The sequence below is a fragment of the Diabrotica virgifera genome, chromosome 3, assembly GCF_917563875.1.
Source record: "Diabrotica virgifera virgifera chromosome 3, PGI_DIABVI_V3a".
In the NCBI taxonomy this organism is placed as follows: domain Eukaryota; kingdom Metazoa; phylum Arthropoda; class Insecta; order Coleoptera; family Chrysomelidae; genus Diabrotica; species Diabrotica virgifera.
The window spans coordinates 56104046-56126208 of NC_065445.1; positions in this window are offsets into that span (position 1 = coordinate 56104046).

Consider the following 22163-nt stretch of genomic DNA (forward strand, 5'->3'; position numbering starts at 1 on the left):
TTTTTTTACCAATAAATTAATTTTTTTTAAATGTCAAAATTCCCAACTTAAAAAAAGGTGTCTTAATATGAGACCATGTGGTATCCTAATATGAGACACCACGTTATATAGGTTAAACAGGTGATACAAATTATTTTAACGCATTTTTCTGGATATAAACTGTATTACATGCTGTAGACATGATTCTATTGTTCTGAAGCTGTTTCTTTGTGGCGTATTATGCAATTTTCTTTTTTGAAATAAGCCTCAATTTAAGTTTAAAATAAAAATTGGAAGTCTAAACGTCAATAAATTTCATTTTTAACTTAAATTGCGGCTTATTTCCCAATAAAATAGTAAAAAGACATGATGCTATATTCAAAACATTACAGTATCTTGATATGAGATATCTCATATTAGGCACACTTGAGGGTTTCATATTAGGAGCAACCACGTGTGAACTTTTTAGTCCGTATTTTGAGTTTAAGATTGGTTTTTGCGCCACTATAATTGCGTGTAATTTAAGTAGCTATCAACTAATTACTAAGGTGATTTTTTTTCTCCCACCTTAAAAATAAAAATTCAGTTTGAGCTACACCGATTAAGAAACTTTTGACTCGCAAAAAACTTAAAAACTGCACTGACTGGTAATACTAAATCACAAACACTCGATTTATTCACAGCCTACTGGAAACAATACCAGAGCTTAGTTTTTACCCTACTCACCAGGTTGCAGCACTTACAAGACTCTAGAGACAGGGGTCTCATATTAGGAACGGGTCTCAAAATAGGATCCTTAACCCAACTGAGTGTTCCATTTGAAATAAGAAAGTTCATTAGATTTCCAGAAAATGCGGAAGATTTGACAACAATGTAATTATACTGAATTCGCTCTATCGAGATTCACTTTGACACTGACGTTAGTAATTTCTTTTTTGGAAAGTTCAGTTGTCAGAAGTGACTGGAAATTACTACACATCCAACGCACCTACTCATAGCCAATATTATTAATAGTAAACAGACATAAAAATAACATAAACCTTACGCCAATCAATAATTATTTATTTACACCATTATAATGTATTGATAACAAATGAGAAAATTATTTATTGTACAAAATAAAACTATTTTGTAGAAATAAACTCCACAAAATTTTATGAGATTAGTAGACACTCCCACTATTTCTAATAACCCTTAACTGGTCCGGTACTGTAGCAGTAGCGTAACTGGTCCGGCGTCGTCTGCGAAACTACTCTTTTCAAGAAAGCAAAACAACACTCGAAAATAATTTTTTTATTAAGAATAAATGTTACAAACATACCTTGATATGTTTATATAAAAGTGAATATATTAGATTTGGGCGTTATTTGGGCCAAGAAAATAATATTAAAATAAAACTGAAATCCGCACAAATATTTGTGAAAAAGTACATAGTTTTGTAAAGTAAATAAAAAAAAAATATTAAAAACAACATGAAAAAAAATGTATTGCTAAGATAGATTCTCAAACTGCACACTAAACAAAAAACTAGGTAACATAAAAATCGATCAAAAATGTTTGTTTCCAGCATCAGTCAAACTTTACCTATTTTATATGCAATTTTTACATAGGTAGTGGTTTTATACCTACATCCCAAACAAACAGGCTTTTTGCAACTCAAGCACAGGTATTTTGTCATCCTGCGCTTTCTACAAGGACATAAACTGCAAATCTTGCGCTTTTTCTAAAATAAGAACATCCTCTTGCTCTTCTTGAACTCCAAGTATGAACACAAAAAAGTGACACAAACGGTCCGGCGTCATCTGAGGAGCTACTCTCAACCTAACTGTTGCGATAACTTTTTAGGAACTGAGAGAAACTTGTCTTAAATATACCCACTTGTCAAGCTTCAATAGTTTAAGGATTAGATAGAACGACTTGCCTGTGGGCGGTGCCAATTTCCAATAAAAAATAATCAAAATTATTGAATCGTCTGTCAGACGACGCCGGACCAGTTAAGGGATAATTCTTCTTTTTTTAATGAAAGATTAAGTTAATTTTAGAAGTTAATAGTGTGAGGTAGGAATTTTTGTGTTGTATGTTTCCTATTCCGAATGTGTCAAAGTGAATCTCGGTAGAGCGAATTCAGTATACCACTGTAATATCGGCCGCATTAGAAGACCCTTACCCACCAAAATCTATAAAAATGTTTCTAGGGGTTTCCGAGAAATTACGGTGTTTCCATATAGTCCAGAGAAATAAGGTTTTTCTCGTGACACATCCCCCTCCAGGCCGAAACCAAATTTTTTGAGTAGTATGGACATCTATATTATTAACCTATATGTTTCCTGCAGCCGATTTTGATGATATACATAGTTATAAACAAATGAAGATCGAAAAACGGTAAATTATCGCTTTTTTCGTCTATTACCAAAAAGTTAAGCACTTTAAACAAATTTGAGAGTAAGAAACTCATAAATCGTATAAAAAACTTCAATATGGCATTCGCTGAATATGTCCAACCTTATTGATTGCTTAGAAAATTGCAAAATAAATCATAAATATTGAATTTTTATAAATATTCGTAACTTAGGTAAAAATTAACTTAGAATCTTCTTATTACGCGGAATGCCGAGACTTCTTGTACTTAAATTATATTTTAAATTTCAAAGCAATTGGTCAAATAGTTTAAAAGTTTATTTAATTTATTTTTCCCAAATTCATTTTTTTTTTGCAACACTATAAGTCAGAAAGTTATGAGGCTACAATAATACTTCGGACAGTTTATGAAAGAAGAACATTTATACTATTACCTTAATTAAAAATAAATGACAAAAAATAATTTTAACCAGTGTAAAATTATTTTGCAAAAACATGTCCATTTTTTGCTTACTTAAAAACAATTAGAATAACTTTTTAACCGTTACCCGTAGAAAAATTATTTTTTCATATTTAGAAAAACTGAATTTTTATACACATTTAGAAAGAAAAACAACTGTTCTGGGACATTTAGGGACAAAGTTAGCTCCCCCCCCCCCCATTTTTTTAATTCACATGTTTTTGCAAAATTATTTTGCAATATCTATAATTATTTTTTGTCATTTTTTTTAAATTAAATTAATACTGTAAATTTTCTTCTTTCATAAACTATCCAAAATATTACTGTAACTTCATCATTTTCTGACTTACAGTGTTGCAAAAAAAATTAATTTTGGATAAACAAATTAAATAACTTTTAAACTATTTGACCAATTGCTTTGGAATTTAGGGTGTAATTTAAGCACCATAAGTCTCAGCATTCCATGTAATAAGAAGGTTCTAAGTTAATTTTTACATAAGTTATGAATATTTATAAAAACTCAAAATTTATGATTTATTTGGCAATTTTCTAAGTAACCAATAAGGATAGACATATTCAGCGAACGCCATATTGAAGTTTTTTATACGGTTTATGAGTTTATTACTCTCAAATTTGTTTAAAATGCCCAATTTTTTAGTAAGAGACGAAAAAAGCGAAAATTTACCGTTTTTTGATCTTCATTTGTTTATAACTATGTATATCTCAAAATCGGCTGCAGGAAACATAATATAGGTTATTATTATAGATGACCATATTACTCGAATAATTTGGTTTCAGCCTGGAGGGGGATGTGTCACCAACAAGATATTTCTTTTCCTTATTTCTCTGAACTAATACTTTATCGCTACCCTGTATGGGCGCCCGTGCTGAGAGTATTATTGATCATTGATCATCAGTAATATTGATCGTGTAAAAGGACAAAGGACCGCGTATTATACGATTGATTTCTATACACTCAGTTGTCCGCAAACTCTTGGCATTTAAATTTTTTTTGTGTAGTACAAAAACAATCCAAAATTACTAAAAATTACAAATAAACTAAAGTTAAATACACAGAAATGAGCTTTCTTATGATCTTATCTGTTTTGTTTTTGCGAAAAACAAAAAGAAAAAAATATCAGTTAAAGAAGAGATAGAGAGGTAAAAAGTTTATTACTATTTTTAGATAAGACTTACACAGAATTACTTTTGATCCAAATAAATTACCGAATGAAAAGTGTTGCATTTTTCTTCGCAATAAGTAATATAGGTATTATTATTATAAAACAAACATATTATTTTTAATATTTTAAAATTTTTAAAAAATTCACACGCATTCTTTTACAGAACATGTATTTTTCTATTTATTTTTTTAAGGGTGAAAATCTTATTTGGAGACCGCTGCAAGTCTACTTTTTTATGTTGTGATAAATATTTTTCTGTATTTACATTATAGGCAGTTTTCGTCTTTTCAATTATTGTTTATGTACTGTTACTATTAATATAAAAATAGATTAATAGATATTAATTTTGATGGTCATAGCTGAATAAAACAAAACAGAAAATTCATGAATTGTATGTACAAAGCTTAATGATGTTTTAAAAAACAATGATAAGCTATCCTGGATCTCAAATAATTTTTATAACATTGCAAAAATTTAGTTGATAAAAAATAAAAAGTATACGGTGACAAGCGGATACTTGGATAAAAGAATAATATTGCGTGATTTAGACATACCTCTTTCAAATCAGTATCCCATATGACCACGGAATAATCCATGTTTAACTCTCTTCCTCCAATCTGGTTCAAGTTTGGAAATAGCTGACCAATAGAAGTTAAACCTCTTATTTTCAACAATAACAAATTACCGGATATCACTCTTAATTTCGGAAACACATAACTTTCATAATCTTTTTCAGTTAAATTATGGTAGTCCTCATTATTGTCAAATAAAGCAATCTGAAGAGACCCCCAGATTTCTGTACAATTTTCCAAAACTTTTAAGTTTTTAGGGTGACTGTTAAGTCGGAATGTTTCGCATATTTCACAATCCACAAAAACAAACGATAGTATTAGCACAAATATCACCACCATACGAAACATAGTAAACGGTACCACGAGATTTGAAACTGTCTCATGCTCCACGTTCTACGTTCGGCGGGAAACTGAGTCAGAAAATCAGAATCTGTTATGTCAACAATCAACTTTTTGGATACCGCACGGAGGGCCTACCAGCGCCGGCCTCCGAAAACAACGAAACTGTCTAGTTAGCTAAGGTGATAAGGCGGAACTAACGCACATTTCTTTGCAACGTTGCCAATTTCCTTCTGGTAACACATTGCAGAAATTTATGTCAAATAAACTGCGAGATATATGGTATAGTATTTTTACTACAAAAGCGATATTACGTAGGTCAAAATTTTTGACGTAAGGGAACTGTCAAAACATTAGAATGTGACTTTTCATTATTGCCATGTTTATAATAAACAGTGTAAAAAATAGTAAATAGTAAATCTTTTGTAGTAAAAATACTATATTGTCAATCAACTGTAAACAACATATATTTATTTATGATTATTGTTTAAATTAAAAATATTTTATAGATATTTACAAACAATATTATTCCCTCCAACTCCAAAAAGAATACATGAAAAACAATAACTACTGTCCATAAAAAATAAAAATAAAATTTTGCATAGACAAGGTTTGTTCCCACGGTTCTTAGACATTACTACGGTTGCCTAAATCGACTAACCAATGAACATTAAGGGTGAGATTACGTCACGAGAGTTTACTGTCATTTGAATCGTAATATGATTTTTTTCGAATCCTGAGAAAACCCAAGTATTTTAGAAAAATTTAAACGCAGGATGCAAGATTACATTATTACCGAGGGCGGAAAGCCCCTTAAAGTAAACAAGCAGATTCTATTGAATGAAATATTTGAAATTAAATATCACACTTTTCTTTTATTTTCAGCCCTGTAACTTATTAAAATAAACATTATAGAAGTTTTCAGGGACTTTCAGCCCTCGGTAATAATGTAGTCTTTCATTCTGAGTTTAAATTTTTCAAAAATATTTATTAGTTTTCTCAGGATTCGAAAAAAATGAATACAATTAAAACACATTGAGAATTTTGACATGTGTCAAAATTTTGCATTAACTCAATGTAAAATTCTGAACTGTTGAATTCCAGCTTCCCTAATAATTATTTTACATCAAAAGACATTAGAAACTATTTGTAGAGGATTGGAATCTGTATTGGAAATAACTGTTAAAATTGGTCTACGTAATTAAACATATTCCAAAATTTTGTAAAAATGTAATAGGTACATTTTAGTTTTCAGCCCAAACTTAGGCCACACACAATGCAATAATGTTCACATTTTTGAACTGTCAATATTTTTATTTTATCATGTATTGTTTAAAAACAATACAGTTGATAAGATACCCTCAGTTGCGGAGAAAGGATTAATAATAAAGATTTTTTGAAGATATTCTTCTTTAGCGGCGAATCGATTGAGGGTAAAATTGTACATGATCCGCGCGCCTGCGCACACTGACAGTATGTAGTTCTGACAGTAGGTAGTTCATTGCTAATCTTTCAAGATAGGTATGTATGTATGTATCTGTAACCGTGCAAATAAGTCATTAAAAGAATATATTAGTGGTTTTAGGAAATGTATTATTTATTATAATTCTTGTGTTTTTGGATTTGTGTTTCCCTGTAGTAAAATAATAAAATATTATGTAAGCATAACATTTTTACACTATATGTCGCCGTGTTGTGTAATTATATCCGAAACTTACATGTCTATTTCTAGGGCCTCGCTGGAGTAGTGGGAAATGCGTTAGCACTGAGATTGGAAGGTTGCGGGCTGGGCGATTCATATTTTTGAAGATATTCTTCTTTAGCGGCGAATCGATTGAGGGTAAAATTTGATTGATCCCCGCGCATGCGCACACCGACAGTATGGTATTAGTTGTTATACGGGCTCTGATTGGGTGTTGAAATTTTGAAATGATCTGTCAATAATTGTTCAATAGGGCTTTTCATCGATTGTCATTTGTTTCGAGCTTCTGTCATGTGTCACAATATTAATATATCTACGTCATACGTCTTCGGTTTGTGTCATGGTGGATACCAATAACGTATGACGTGGATATATTAATTTTATGTGACACATGACAGAAGCTCGAAACAAATGACTGTGAATGAAAAGCCCTATATGGAGGTTATCGGTAAACAAAAATATTGTATAATATTAGTTTTTATTGATGTGTGGACAGAAATAAAATCAAATTTATAATTATAGTGACTTTTTAAATAGTTTTGAAAAGCCGCAGGTACGTAATTCTAAATGTTTCAGTTGGAAATACCTAATAGTTTCAATACCTATCTATTTGGAAAATTTAAACAAAATAATGTAGTTACCTATTAGCAGGCAATGCTTTAATTTACATAATCTGATTACGAACAAACTTTCTACAAATCTTCATCTCATATATCGTTTTCTTATCCTATATTTTGTTGTATTTTATTTAGACAAATTCAAACTAATAATTTTATTAAATTCATATAAATTTATGGTATAAACGTTTAGTTTGTGTATATTCCCACATGACGTATACGAGAGTTTGGTCTAGTTTGAAATGCCGTCAACTTTCGTACGGCGCGGTAGACGTGAAGTGGGTTCAAGTCCCAAGCAAGTTATTATTTTTTTATATTTTTTTTATAGATTTTATGATTGTAAGTATATTATTATATAATTTTTGAAGATATTCTTCTTTTTTGAAAGTGGTAGATAAGAAAGTTAGTTTGATTTTTAAATAAAATAAGTACAAATAACCTTTTAAGTATATTTACTTCGTTTAAATTACCTATTATATAATAGAAGAATATCTTCTTACGTGCGTACAAAGTACACACACATTCTTTTTTTTTATTTTTGGTTGTTTTAATAAAAAATTTTTGAAAGTGGTAGATAAGAAAGTTAGTTTGATTTTTAAATAAAATACAAATAACCTTTTAAGTATATTTACTTCGTTTAAATTACCTATTATATAATAGAAGAATATCTTCTTACGTGCGTACAAAGTACACACACATTCTTTTTTTATTCAGTCAATGGTGTGAGCACTGCCAGTTAAATAGTAACGTGTGGCCTTACTTTTACACGCATACCTATTGTGGCAAATGTATCATATTTTTCAAAATTTTGGAATGCATTTAAATCGTAGTACAATTTTAACTTTTGATTTTAATACAGATTTTAATTCTCTACAAGTATTCTCTCATGACTTTTGTTGTAAAATAATTAGGGAAGCAGAAATTCAACAATTCAGAATTTTACATTGAGTTTCCTATGGCCCTTTTTACGATTCACCACCCGGTATAAGATAAAATGTGTACTATTTGTCTAATTATTTCATAATAACACAAATAATAGACATATATACACAACAACACACATTCAATGATCGAAAATCATTTAAAAATATGGGAATGTAAACTCTTGTGACGTAAAGTCAAAAATATAAGTCTCCCCACCACCGTCGGACAAGACAACCGTAATAAAGTCTAATAACCGTGGTTTGTTCCAGCAGAATCTTGAACTGATTCAGGATCTTACTGAGCGTGCACTTTACATAAAACGCGTTCCAGCAACGAGAAGTTCAGGATTATAAATTCGCGGGGATTATTGGTTCTGTGTTCTAGCCCAAAGAACTTTTAATTCCGAACCAATCTAGAATCGTAAATTCGATCCTCGATTTTAAACTGGATTTTTAGTTCGCACATGCGTAAATCTTGATTAATCGAATGTCGAACTTCATTGTTTATTTTTGTTATTCTATATGTGTCAGTAAAGTGTGTCAGCTTTTTCTGTATTGTGGAAATACTTACATTTACATACTAGTGTTTATCTAATTTGAGAGCTTTATTGAAAATGGAAGATTTCTATTCAGACATGGATAGTTTAAGTAGTGATGAAGAATTATTATTATTATTAGAAAATCATCAAGAAACAGGCGTTAGAAACAAAAATTATATTGAAGTAATTGTTCCTCAATATAGTGATGAAATATTTGTGGAACATCTTCGAGTATCAAGAAATGTATATCATCAGTTGGAAGAAAAATGTATGCAAAGCCCATATTTTAATGCTGAAGCAAGTGGTGGCAATGGCAAGTTAACAATCAAACATTCAAACACCTGAATGAAAGTAAAGCCTGAAAATGAAAATAACGGTTTGGATTTGACATGACAATATCATATGTCATCTATCAAATGCCAATTTTAATTTAATAAAATGCATGTGTTCCAGCCACTGCCAAAAACTGAATCGATTCTGAATTAACTACGAATTGACATGCGCACTCAAAAGTTCCGTATTAGTTCAGAATTGGTTCTGAAAATGTTTGCTGGAACAAACCTATTATGCCCTAAGTAAGTCGTATATCCACATCCACAATTATTGGCACCAATTATTGCTTGACTTTTACATGCCATCTTCTTATTCTTGTAATTCCTTCTCCCATCGGAGGTTGGCTATCATCACAGCTATCCGTTACCTTATTGGAGGCTGCTCTGAAAAGTTCTACTGAGCTGCAACTACACCACTCTCATTAAGTTTCTCAGCCAGGAAATTCTTCTTCTACCTATAGATTTTTTCCCTTAATTTTGCCCTCCACTATGAGCCTTAATATCTCATATTTCGCAACTCTAGTAGTGTGGCCCAAATATTCGAGCTTTCTTGTTTTGATGTTCTCTATCACCTTCCAATCCTTTTGTAGCATTCGTAATTCGTTGGATCCATGGTATTTTCAAAATCCTTGTATAGCACCACGTCTCAAATGCTTCCAACTTCTTTATGTTGTCTACTTTTAGTGTCCAGCTTTCCATTCCATACAACAAAGTCGAGAACACGTAGCATCTTAAGGCTCTTATTCTCAGCTCCAGAGGAAGGTCTCGATTAACAAACATTTTTTTCATTTTTATAAATGCTTTTCTTGCAATTTCGATGCGTGTCCTGATTTCTCTACCTTAGTCGTTGTTTTCTGTTACAAAGGTTCCCAGATATTTGTAGTTATTCACTCTTGCTACTTGTTTTTCCTCGATATATAGCCTTCCTACTGTGTGTTGCTTAGCAATAATCATGAACTTGGTTTTCTTAACGTTCAATTGTAGTCTATATTTTATATTGACTGGATTTAATCTATTTACCAATCGTTGCAGTGCCTCTAGACTGTCTGCAAAAATAGCGGTGTCCTCTGCGAATCTTATCTTGTTCAGGATTTTTCCGTTTATGGATATACTCTGTTCTTCCTCTGATATTGCTTCTTTAAAAATAGCTTCGCTGTACAGATTGAATAGCAATGGAGACAACACGCAACCCTGTCTAACACCTCTTTTGATTTCTATGGTTTCTGTTTCGACATTTTTTGATTTTAACGTTTGCTTGTTGATTCCAGTACAGATAACCCGTATATCTCGACCGTCCACATTCTTTTCTTTTAAAAGTTCTACAAGTTTCTGATGTCGTACTCTATCAAAAGCCTTTTGATAATCTATAAAGCAGACATAGAGATCCTGGTTCATATCTAGTCGTCTTTGTGCGAGAACGTTAAAAGCGAACAGAGCCTCTCTCGTTCCTAGTCCTCCTCTGAATCCAAACTGGGTGTCATCTATATCTTCTTCTATTTTTTTGAACAGTCTTCCATGTATTATTTTGAGGAATATCTTAAGTGTGTGGCTTATTAAGGAAATTGTTTTATACTGGGAGCATTCTGTGGCATTCATTACGTGGCATATTATCTATTAAATTATCAAGACACTCTTGAGCAATTTCTCCCCGTAACCGTGGTAATAGTTCTTGAAGTTGATTAAGGGTCTTTGGAGGGGTACACATGATCTCTAAGTCTTCTTTGTAGAATACTACGTGTCCAAAATAGGCCATCTTGGATGCCATAGGCCGAATAGTGGTTCAGTAATATGGCAACCAAGATATTTAAAATTGGGTACTCTTTGAATGTATGACCATCAACATATAACCGTGAATCTTGATAAGCCAAACGGCTAAATACCATGTATTTTGTTTTTGAACAGTTTATGTTTTGGCCAAACTCCCTTCCCACTGTGTCAATGGCATTTAAAAGGTGTTGTAATCCATTTATATCATCACTTAAAATAACTGTATCTTCTGCATATCTGATTGTATTTATCAGAATTCCATTAACTTTCACACCCCATTCCAAATTATGCAGCGCTTCCTTAAATATTCTATCTAAATATAAATTGAATAACAGTGGGGACAGTATACAACCCTGTCTGACACCTCTTTGTGTTTTGCATATTTCTGTTGATTTTCTATTTATGCAAGCTGTCGATGTTTGACGCCAGTATAATTTTTCTATGATGCGTACATCTTGACTATCAACTCCTTTATCCTTTAATATTTTAATTAATTTGTGATGTTGTACTCGATCAAAGGCCTTCTCATAGTCAATAAATACAGCAAAGACGTATTTCCTTTGATCTCGGCATTTCTGCAATAATACATTTAGTGAAAAGAGTGCGTCCCGGGTTTCCAGTCCATTTCTGAAGCCAAATTGTGTTTCATCCTGGTCTTCTTCACATTTATCTCTGATTCTACTGTGGATGATACGTAGAAAGATTTTCAAAGTGTGGCTCATAAGGCTTATCATCCTATAATCGCTACAGTTTTTCGGACGTTGTTTTTTGGTAGGGTTATGAATTCTTAACTGTCTTTCGTAAAAATAAATTTTTCATTTGACATTTTTGTTTTTGAAAAATGTTATCAAAAAGAACTTAAATATATCGTTTTCTCAGTTGATAATTTAATTGACTGCTTCAGACTGCTTTCAAAATTAAAAACCAAATAATTCATCTCACTTATCCAATGTTTATTAAAGATGGAGTACAAAACTCTATGAGATTTACAGCTGTTACTAAAGAGAAAATTCTGAGACAAATTAGATTTTGTAAACATTTTTTAAATGAAAATTTTGAAATTTCGTTTTAGAAAGAACGTTTTGACCTGGAAGAATCCCTGGTTGTGCATTGTCTCGAGCAAGACGAGCATAATCTTGTAATCTAGCATGTAGTGGATAAATGATTACATAATTGAAATAAAAAACGGAGAAGAAGAAGACCTAGAACAAAATCATTTACTCAGAATTTAGCAATGTCTGAAATAAATAATTGCAATGTTGTTCTGAAGCTATTTTCTTGTGGCATTTTTGTAGTGAACTATTCTAAATGGCAAATAAGCCCCAACTTATCTAATGAAACAATGATTTCATTAACGTTTCGACGTCCAAATCGAATGTCGTCGTCAAAATACAAAATATCTTGTATTTTGACACCTTGTATTTCATTTGAAAAGGAAAAAACACGGTATGCTTGTTACACCCGGAATAAGATGAAATTGACCTGTTTAGCAGCAATATTATTACGTTGATATTCCTAAATAATAAGGCTATAACCTACTAAAAAAATCACTCAAATCGAACAACTTGTTTAGGAAATTTGAGACATCAAACATGTCCCCTTAAGGTGTTCCTTTAATTTTGCCGGTGTGTGTAATTCTTTGATGAAAATGACTCATCAAAGCAATCCAATCCAAACCAATCTCAGCGAATCTATTATATTTAGTACACTGTACATAATATGTACAGCGGAACCTCGATAACTCGGATTAATCGGGACCGCGGCCGATCCGAGTTATCGAAAATCCGAGATAGCCGGAGAATATGGTAAAAATTAATAAAATACGGTACACTTACAGATAAACTCCGTTAGAATTGAAATAACATGAAATATATTTATAAATATGCACAGTACCTACTCATTAAAATTACTAAAAAAACACCAAACACAAACGTAAGCAAACGGAAGCGAACAATACAAGACACACAATACAGTCACAACGATGTAATGTTATTTAAGAACAGTGAAAACTAAAGACCATTGTTTATAAATGAATTTTTTAAATAATCTTTCCTAAACAATGCTAAGACAGTTTGAAATAAAAAGGAATAGGTACTACAGACAGGTGGCTGTTGTTTCTGCGGCGTGTGCTATGAGTCATTTTTAATATCGTATAGTTCAAATTACACACATACACATTATCTCTCAAATATTATATTACATACATTTTTACTGTTGAAAGGTTTGTCTGATAATTAACTATTTTGATGGGAAATAAGCCACAATTAAATTGAAAAATAATTTGATTAACGTTTCGCGACGCCCAAATCGGGTCGTTGTCAAAATACAAAATATTGAAAATCAAAATGTTTATCTGATGAAAATCGGTCCGGGTTAGCCGGACTTCCGGGTTATCGGGAGCCGACTTATCGTAGTTCCACTGTACAATGTATGTACATAATACAAAATAATAATTGTTCTGAAGCTATTTCTTTGTGGCATCTTATGCAATTTACCATTTTGCCACAATTTACATAAGTAGAAAATGAAATTATTTGACGTTTCGACTTCCATTTCGGAAATCGTTTTCAAAATACAAAATATTAACAAACAAATTTGTTAATAATGAAATAACACACGTTCTCACAATGAATATTTCAATTCATTATTTAAATTTTGTTGATTTTGCTTGGTAAAAAAATTGTTTTTAATCATTTAATTTTATCTGACTCATTCATATTGACAATTCAGACATATTCATTTTAAAGTAGACGAGTTTAAAATGATATTGCCAATATTCATTAGTTGCGTTCCTGAGACGACTTTATTAAAATCATTCATTCGATTATATGGAACCAACTTATAAATCTTATACATATAAAATCAGAGTTTAGTGATAATTTTGAGAATAAACTGAATGTAAGACCAAATACTTACCATGTCGGGGAATCACTAACTCGAGAATTTTACTGTTATAATTTCATGTAATGTGGTCTTTTTAAAGACAAATCACATGCTATGATTTTTTTTCTGACGGATATTCTTAAGTTAAAGTTGATTTCATGTAATCGAATGAACTATCGTCCAATACATATATATCTTCAATAGAGTAGTCCCAGGAACCCGACTCATAAATATTGGCAATACCATTTTAATATATTAATTTTATTCAGACATAATAATATGTCTCAATAAAATTGTCAATATGAATGAGTTAGATAAAATTAAATTACAAAATTCTTCTTTTTCATGTACCATGTCCTTTCAGAACGTTGGTTACCATCATAGCTATCTTAATTTTATTCACTACCACCCTAAATAGCATGCTTGTATCAACACCATACCAATCTCGCGTTCTTCAACCATGAGGTTTTTCTTCGTCCTGGACTGCGTATGCCTGCTATTTTTCCTTGCATGATATTTTGTAGCAACCTGTATTTGGGACCTCTCATTACATGTCCGAAATACTCCAGCGTTCTCTGCTTGATGCTTTTTATGATCTCACTAGTCTTGCTGAGACCTTCTAGTATTGTGGAGTTTTGAATCTTCTCCACCCAGGAAATTTTTAAAATTCTTCTATAGCACCACATTTCGAAAGCTTCAAGGCGATTTAGATCGATTTTATTCACAGTCCAGGACTCGACACCGTAAAATAAGACCGAAAACACGTAGCAGCAATTAGGCGCATCCTCAATGCCAATTTTAGGTCTCTGTTACATAATACCTTGGACATCCTTCTAAAAGCGGCTTTAGCCTGCTCTATCCTAGATCTAATTTCGCCGTGACTTTCTGCGTTACAATCTAATTGCTGTCCAAGGTAAACGATTTTATCAACTTGCTCAAGTTTGGTATTATTTACATATAGACGGTTTTATATGCTGTTGTTTACTTATTATGAGTATTTTGGTTTTCCGTATGTTCAGATCCAGACCTGCCTCCCTACAACTCTCAACGACACTATCAAGTAGTGTTTGCAGATCTTCTTGAGTAGAAGCTAGAAGTACTGTATCGTCCGCATATCGCAAATTATTGATGACTTCACCATTCATAAGTATTTCTTCTTGTTTTTCAGAAAGTGCTTTTCTGAAAATTCTTTCGGAGTAAACGTTAAAAAGCAGGGGCGATAAGAGGCATCTCTACCGTACTCCTCTTTTAATATTAAGAGCCTGTGATTCCACACCATCTACTAAAACTGATGTTGTTTGATTCCAATATAAATTTGCAATTATTCGAACATCTCTGCCGTCCAAGCCAACGTCTTTTAGAGCTTCGATCAATATAAAGTGCTTAACACGATCAAATGCCTTTTGGAAATCAATAAAACAACAGTATATGTCTACAGATATATCTCGACATCTTTGAGCAAGTACGTTCATTCCAAACAGTGCCTCTCTCGTTCCAAACCCGTTACGGAAACCAAACTGTATGCCATCCAGGTATTCCTCACATTTATTGCAGATACGACTATGTATTACCTTCAGAAAAATTTTCAATTAATGGTTTAACAAACTGATGGTTCTATAATCAGCACATGTGTTTGCTATAAACAGTGAATTAGACCAACCATTAGGTAGTTGTCCGCTGGTATAAATTGTATTGAAAAACGAAGTTATAGCCTCTAAAACAGTGTTTCCCAAACTTATTTTTCCGTGGCCCGGTTATTTTTGTGTTTATCCTCCGTGACCCACTAAGTTTTTTTGCATACCCTGGTGTGTGTGTACAAGAAAACATATTTAAATATTTATTACAGTTATATTTTAATAAAGAATCATTAGCTCAAACAATGTGTGTGTTTTGTGTTTTATTGGCACTGGTTTTTCACAACCAACTGGCCAGTTTAGCTCAAACAAAAATGTACTAAAAAAAATAAAAATCAAATACTTTATTAAATGGAAACAGTAGCGATCAACAGGTAGCCAAAACGCGTTCCAAGATTGTGGCTGTAATTTTGAATATTTTTTCGAGGTATTTGGCACATGTATTCGTAATATAATAAAGAATGGCGGTACAGAGCCAAATTTGAAAAATATATTAATATGTGGAAATGACTCTGTAATTAAATACAATATTAAAAAAACGAGCCTGTACCGCCATTAAGAAGAACAAAAAATACACTTTTTTCAAATAAACTTTTTTATTCGATGCCTAGATTTTGTGTCATTTTGGAACTACTAAAATTTTTTATTTCATTAGTAGTTCCAAAATGACAAAATCTAGGCATCGGATAAAAAAGTTTATTTGAAGAAAGTGTATTTTTTTGTTCTTCTTAATGGCGGTACAGGCTCGTTTTTTTAATATTGCATTTAATTACAGAGTAATTTCCACATATTAATATATTTTTCAAAATGGGCTCTGTACCGCCATTCTTTATTATATTACAAATACGTGTGCCAAATATCTCGAAAAAATATTCAAAATTACAGCCGAAATCTTGAAACGCGTTTTGGCTACCTGTTGATCGCTACTGTATCACCTTAATGAGAAATATGGTTTTTGGGTTAAAAACTTCAGTTTTGGAGGAAAAAATGATAATTTTATTCTCAGCTCCAAACGACTTCCGGTCTGGTCCGGACTGGTTCGACTTCCAAACGATTCCTATACTTATTTTTGAGGAAAGCCAGTGTTGAAAACCCTTTTTCTTCTTCTACGCCACTACAGCCCAAATTGAGCCTTGGCCTCCTTTATTTTTTGCCTCCACCCTTCCTTGTCTATGGCTGCTCTTCTCCACACACGGACTCCTAAACGGGCTTGTGCGTAGCTGTTTACTGTGTCTTCCCAGCGCTTTCTTGGCTTTCCAACCGCTCTCTTTCCCTGCATTCTAGCATTTAGTGCTCTTTTTGGTAGCCTATCCTCTCCCATTCTTATCACATGTCCGGCCCATTGCAATCTTTGAATTCGAATGAAGTCTAACAGGGGTGCTTCCTTATAAAGATGATAAAGTTCGTTGTTGTATCGACTTCTGAAGATTCCGTTTTCCCTCATAGGTCCTAGTATTCTCCTCAGTAGTTTCCTTTCGAATGTGTCGAGTTTGTTTTTGGATGTTTCTTTCAGGACCCAGGCTTCCCTGTCATAGCATGTTATTGGTCGAATTAAAGTTTTATAGATTCTCATCTTTGTATTTCAGTGAACACTTTTAGACCGTAATATATGGGAGAGGGCAAAATAAGCTCTGTTTGCTCTCAAAATAAGCGTTATTCTCTTCCGTATTTCTCCATCTTCTGATCCGTCGGCATATATTTCTACTCCCAGGTATGTAAACTTTCCAACCGTTTCAATGTCATCTTCGTTGAAAACCCTGCCTAACACTTATAGGTCGTAACAAAAGAAATTAGAAACTATCGCTTTTTCTGCTAAAACTTGGTACTCCTGGTGGCAAGACAGCCAAAAATCTATCAGCGGTATTTTGCCAAGTATGCCTTTGAGTGCCCTGTCACACGATAATTCAGTTATACTGACTCAATATCTATATCCGGAAGTCTTGTCTCGGATTCTACGTCCATTGTAAATGAATTCCCTATCCAGGCTTTGTTGCTGTGGAGGGGGGGGGGGGAATATTCCTTCAGATTTACCCCAGTCCTAGCAGGTGTCCTAGAAATCTCATCCGGAAATGATTCACATTATACTGTTTTTGTAGTTCTTTTAGCTTTGTAATTTCCTGCTTCCTCGCGACGTGTCCACAAATTAAGTTTTTGTTGCAGCTTTCACCTTCTCTGGTACTACATTGCTACCTTGTAATGGCATACTTAAATTGTTCAAGAAGTCAAAAATATACCAAACATAGGCTACCTTGATTAACCAATTGACATCATGAAAACTGTCTTTAAATTTAAATATTGCATCCCTAGCCGTTGGTGGATGTTGTTGTAAGAATGAAATTTCTTCCTTCGATTCAATTAAAGTTTTTTTAAAGCATTCCATTTGGATAGCCAACGCATTTCGCAGTGCAAAAGAAGATGTTCATGTGAAACGGCGAGGCGAGGCGACCCGCCGTTTTGCTTTCATGACCCGGTACCGGGTCGCGACCCACCCTTTGGGAAACGCTGCTCCAAAACATTGCTATCATTTATAAGCTTGTATATTTCAGTTGGAATTTCATCAGGGCCAGTCGCTCTGCCATCTTTTGATGATTGTATGGCTTTTATTACCTCAGAGCGTGTTACTAGGGGTCCGTCGCAGTTAGTAATATCGGGAGGTGAACTACTCCTATCGTCTTCGAATAGGTTCGTAACGTAATTTTCCCATTCTTTAAGTTTGTCCTTTACTGCAAATATTACTTTACCATGTTCATCCTGTAGCAATGCAGTTTGTTTCTTATTGAAGATACCAGCCGCTTCTTTCACTTTTTTATACATGTAAAACGTGTCGTATCTGTTAAATTACAAAATTGTTCAATAGAGTAGTCCCAGGAACGCGACTCATAAATATTGGCAATACCATTTTAAAATAAAAATGTTATTCAGGCATATAATAATATATGTCTCAATAAAATTGTCAATATGAATGAGTTAGATAAAATTAAATTACAAAATTCGTTTAATTTATTAATATTTTGTATTTTGATACCGATTTCCGAAGTAGAAGTTGAAATGTCAAATATATGCCATTTTCAACTACTTAAATGGATCGTGATAGTCGTGACGTCAAATCAATGTTGGCTACTCTGAAATGGTTTCCAAACAAAGCAGAAATTCACACATGGTGTTTGTTTTGGTTTTTATAATTTGAATATATTGCTTGTAGGATGTTTAATTTTTACAAAATGGTAATGTGTTGGGTACCCGTCGTTGTAATCAATGCTCATAGTATATTTCTCACCACATTTCCAAATAGGACTGGTTAAAAACCTGAAGAAACACAGTAAGTACTACGTAGTGTGTAAATCCTTAATTTTGTGTAAGGACATTTATAAAATTAAAAGCAATATGATTGATATGACTAACAAACATTGTGTCTTTAGAAAAAAATGTGCAGATGATTGTTAAAACAAAATAAAATTAAAAATGATTACACAAATCACGTCTATAATCAATTGACAGTTGCTTTGTTTGGTATTTTTATATCAATATTTGGAAACCTTTTTGACGTTTTGACGTCACACGATCACGGTTCATTGTGTCTTATTTCCCAAGTAAAATAGTAAATTACAAAAGAATATTTTGGTTCTCAAGTCTAAGAATTTTACAAAATCCGGCAACGCGGCGAATAATGACCTATGCTGTGTAGATCTTTCTCCAAACACGAAGTGTGTGAGCGTGGTGCGCAGTAGTCGTGTATTTTGTAGTAAACCATTCAAGAGGAACATGTGTCACAAAGAAATCCAACCCAAAGACGCGGTCGCTAGACAATAGTAGTAAGCGCTACACTGTTGTAATATTAATAGTAGTTTCGGGTATTCTAATAAAGGACTAAAAATATCTTTTTGGCGCTGTTGGCCACGGTGATTCCTTCTTATTTTTCATTATCGTTCAACCATTCGGACCTGCGTACAAGTGATTCTTTCAATCAATGCGGAAGTAAAAGATTGTTAGTTAGCAGCGAGTTTTATAAACACATTTAAGTTTATAAATAAAGTTGATATAAATAATTTATATCTTAACCCATCACGAAAAACGCGATTAAGTATATAATTTTTTGTCTGCGCTGCCTGTTCAAAATCGCTTGATAATATACACTGCGCGCCAAAATTAACACATATTTTAAAAAATCCTGTTTTGATTTGTGTGATAATATTATTGTCACCTCCGGTATATTGTAAAATTTATGGAAAGAACAGTAAACGCTGACGTTTTTATTATTTTTTTGCAAACAAATATCAAAACAGGTAGGTACCTACTTGTGCTTCAATTTAATTTGAATTTAGTTGGGTTGGAATGTCACGAACACAACATAGAACTGCACATCCTCTTCATAGACTTCAGATAAACCTTTGACTGTACTTATTGGAAGAAATAAATTATTTATTGAAATGAAAAATCAATAGATACCAGCAAAGTTAACCAGATTAACAAAAATGACTATGGGTGGATCTCGAGCTAAAGTAACGATAGAGGAAGGCAGCACAAAATCAATTGCAATAGAAATAGGAGTATCACAAGACTATTCCCTGTCAACCACATTATTCAACATAGCAGTAGAAGGAGCAGTCAATCAAGGACAGCAAAATTAAAGGAACTACAGCCCACTCCTCAACACAAATAGTTGCATATGCAGATGATATCTATAGTTCTTATGGAAAAGACAAGGAAAGATTAAAAGAAGCAGTAACAATCCTGGCAAAAAAAGCACGGAAAAGAGGTCTAGAAATTACCGAAGGAAAAACAAAATATCTACTTTGCTCTAGAAGAGCAGATAACAGGACAAGAGAAATCAGTGGCGGCTCGTGGCTTTAGGGACAGGGTTGGCAAGGTTTTGTCTCCTCAGATAGGTATGCCATCTAATTAAAAGGCTTCAATTTCATAGGAGCTTTTTGGTTTTTGTTTTTACCTATAAATTTAGAACCTAAACCTGTTTATAAATTAAGTCTATTTAGTCTATGTTGTTTCGAATTAGCAAAATGGGTCATAACGTCATTGTAAAATTTATTATTGCTTTGGGGAGATTTTAAAAGTTTTTTTCTATTGACATTTGAAATTTAAGACAAGTTTGACATTCTCTCTTGTTTCATGGTGTTTCGACAATACGTTTTGATTCTTTTGAGACAACAGAGATCCCGTTCATTTGAGGCAGAATTTGCCCACATTTGAGCACAATAATTTATTAATTTCGGGAACAGTTTGTTGTACCTAATGAATTGCAGTATATAAAATTATACATATTTTGTAACTTATCTCACCTTCCGAAAATATTTGGATCAGCATATAAACCTGTTAATCCATTTTCTTATTTTATTTGTTTAAAGAATGATGGATAATTTTTAATGAACTTGTCTAATAAATATTTTGAAAATTCTTTGGCGTAACTTTTAAATTTTGAATCGTTAAAGAGGTCATTGACTTATAACAGTGAGTAAATAATAGTTTTGCCTGGTGCAATAGTTTTAACTTTTGTCTGGAGACCATTCAATTCACCGGACATCAAGGCAGCGCCGTCATAAATTTGCTTTACCAATTTATTTTTTATATCAAAAAATTTTAATATGTCCTTTAAAACACCAAAAATATAATTCTGTCTTATGGCTTCTACTCACGTCTGAAAACCTAAAAACCTCTCATAAATATTAGACGTAACGCGTATCGAAGAACAATTGATACTTGTGAATGACATGTTACCTCTATCAGTAGTTTCGTCTACTCGAAAAGCATCAAAATGTAACTACTAATTGATTCTTTAATTCTGTGCTGTTTTAGGTACGCCGCTAAATGTCTTCGAGTCAGAAAGTAAATTAGAAAATTTGTTAAACAATTTTATTTGTTCTCTATAATTAACTTGATGTAACGAATCCTCCGATTCATCCTGTCACCTAAATGGTAATTCCTAACAACTTAAAAAAATTACAATATCAATCATTAAACGACGTAAAACTACCTACTTACCTATTTCATAATTTTATCCCGGACGCGATAGCAAGGTACGTGGCTGTACGTGCCTTGCTACCGTTTGCAGATCACCGCTCGGCAGATTGGTTTCTGCCGTACTTGCCATTCAAATAGTACGGGAAATGTATAATTGGTTGCCTATCGGCTAATATTCCATAGCTTCTCATTACAAGCAAATCTTCAATCTGGGGACGGCTTGCCGAGCCGGGCTTTATAATAAGAATTCACACAATCGCAATCGGGTGCATGGCTATAGGATCATTTTTGAAAAGTCTCTTACGCACAGCGCACAGGGATCACTTAACGTATGGGATCGATCAAATTCTTTTAAAAACAATGAATAATATTTAGTCTGCATTATCTCAGATATTTTTTTATTTCACAGAGACGAATATCATCAACTCTGATTAAATTAAATATTTAAAAAAATCTATAATGTGTCCATAAATGTGTGGGTCGGCACTGCCGACCCTGACGAGCCGCCACTGAGAGAAATCAAAATCGAGAAGTACACTGTTGAAAGAGTTCAACAATTTAAATATTTGGGAGTATGTAATAGTGAATGGCCAAAATAAGAAAAGTGAAGAAGTAACGGAGCGAATACTAACAGGCAACAAAACATACTGGAAATATCATAGGCATAGGCTAATGAAGGACAAGAACTTACAAAGTTGCAATCAGACCAGTAGTTACGTACGCAGCTAAGACAATGTGCCTCACGGAAAAAGATGAAGAAAAATTGAGAATATAGGAACAGCCTCAGGCGGATCATGGGCCCGATAAGAATGGACAACGGAGAAATGAGAAGAAGAATTAACCATGAACTAAGAGATATAATGAAGGAAGAAGATATAGGTTAGATTTATTAAAGCGCATA